This window comes from Pipra filicauda, unplaced genomic scaffold (assembly GCF_003945595.2).
Source record: "Pipra filicauda isolate LSUMZ 115617 unplaced genomic scaffold, ASM394559v2 scaffold48_size3843733_pilon, whole genome shotgun sequence".
Lineage (NCBI taxonomy): Eukaryota > Metazoa > Chordata > Aves > Passeriformes > Pipridae > Pipra > Pipra filicauda.
In genome coordinates this window covers 3,695,123-3,697,228 of record NW_024104631.1, presented here as the reverse complement: position 1 = coordinate 3,697,228, position 2,106 = coordinate 3,695,123, and the positions used below count along the sequence as shown (strand labels likewise).

The 2,106-nt window shown below is 42.2% G+C and overlaps 1 long non-coding RNA gene across 1 annotated transcript; it reads right to left on the bottom strand.

Moving 5' to 3' along the window:
* On the bottom strand, positions 1-386 carry LOC120324305. Its single transcript, XR_005565521.1, has 2 exons — positions 320-386; positions 1-176 (listed from the first exon to the last, which is right to left on the bottom strand). It is a non-coding gene; the product is annotated as an uncharacterized LOC120324305 (long non-coding RNA).
* Positions 387-2,106: the final 1,720 nt, after the last annotated feature.

Below are 2,106 nucleotides of genomic sequence, written 5' to 3'. Positions count from 1 at the left end.
TAAGGCTGTGGACAGACATTTATTTTCAAACAGCTGAGCTGGTTGGAAATTCTACAGCCATTCCAGATGCTTGCTACCAATCCTCTGTTGATGGCACTTGTACCCCTTGCTCTGCTATTAGAAAAGGTGGTCCAAGGTCTTCCTAATCTGTCAGGTGAAGCCTCTCAGATAAAGTCCTGAAAAAGGTGGTGTTTGTTAACCCACTGACATTCCTTACCTTTAAGAGAGAGCTGTTTACTAGCACTGGCTTGCCCTGAGTGAGAGGAGAGGTGAGAGAGGAAAGAAGGCGGCTGAATCCTTTCCCACAGAATGTACCCACAGGCCCAAACAGTTCCTGCATTGCCTCCTACAGGTCTGAAGACGGGTCTGGGACCGGACGCATCTACTGGAGTAGACTATATTACACCTGTTTCATGTGCCAAGCATGTGAATAAAATATGTGTGAAGAACTGTTTATTACACGAGCAACTAAAATGGAATATTTGGAACTGTGTCAGCCTCCTTTGTAAACAAGAGCTCTAGGGTGGGTACACAGTGTGGTAGAAGCTCAGGTAACTTAGGGATCGCTATTGTCCAAATTTCCTAACAGTCTTTACAAGAAATTGGTGTTAATTATTATGTTACTACCACTGTGGTTAAAGCTGAACTGGCAAGTTATAATAAAATCTTTAAGAATATTCAGTTGGGGCAATGAAGAAGACTCCTGTGCTCAAAGGATCATTTGGAAATGGGAGGAAGGACGAAGAAAAGGTGCAGGTGGTTTTTAAGAGATCCTGTAGCTCCTACAGGGTTTTGACATCCCAAAATACAGAACTGTCAAAAAATCCTTGATCTATGCACAGGTAAAATGAAACAAGCTATAATACTGTGTGTGGCCTCATGGTAAATGTGTGTGTCTGCTGACTGTGCTTTAACATGAAGGGCTGTTAGTACCCACCACTATGATTTTCAGGTAGTGAAACATGCTGTTATTTATCAAATGGTAACCCTCTGAGGACTGGTGAGATGCAGAATCTTCCTAGCGACCAAGAAACAACCTGCAGCCTTTCTGAAGCGTGGAACTGGGGACAGTTTTTAAACTCTCCCTTCATCAAGAAACAAACTCTCCCTTTCATATAACACTGCTCTCTTACAGTATGAGACAAACCTGTAAAAATGGACCACCCCTAATGTCTGAGCCTGGCTCTAAACAAGATCCCTAACTTACTGGTCATCCTGTTTCTGAACTGGGCCAAAAAGGAGCATCCTACCTTAATAACAGTCTGAAACTCTAGTGGAATTTGGACTCTGATCCAAACTCAAGGCACAGTCTCTTCTCTAAATAAAAATAACTAGATCACAAGCTATTTTGGGGGGGTGACTTTTAGACAAGAAACGTAGGGCTTACATAGGTTTTTACTCCTGTCAAATACATCTGGATGCTGTCCTCCTTCCAGCTGATATTCTGAAAGTGCTTTCATCAGCTCAGAGCCAAATAACCCTAACTGGAAGCTGGAAACTGTAGAACAACTGACATTATTCATGGTGGGGTTTTGGTTGTTGTTTTTTTTTTTTTTCCACACAGAATATTCTGCTACTCTGCTTGCTGCTGATGCTGATATAATGTCTGTCATGGCCCATGATTAATAGCACATAGAATGCTGGGTTAAGATAAGAGCCAACAGTATGTTAGAAAGCCTTCTCTAAATATGAATCCCCATGGTTCTGACTTTCTTGACAGTGAAGTAGTTAACAAAATTGCCACACTTAGTACCATTTACATAGCTGCCAAAGTTGCTGATCACCATAGCCTTCTCCCCTCCCATAGCACCTGCTAGCAAATCTTCTGGTTTTTTTTCCTGTTTACTTGGCTATTCCTAGTATAATGGTATGAATAGTTTCCATTCATGAAGAATGTGGTGTGGTAGAGGTGGTTATAAGGGATAGGAAGCAGTATGCAGGAACCTTATTGTAAATGGCACTGAGTAGCAAGTACTAAAATGTTTTACATCAGTGGGAACTGGCTGTGTGTGGTACCCCACTGGGAGCATTCCCACTGTGTTCAGCAGATGGATGATAGGAGGGTTTTGTTGCCGTGTTTTAGGGTAAGAGCACTTTTCACCTTGG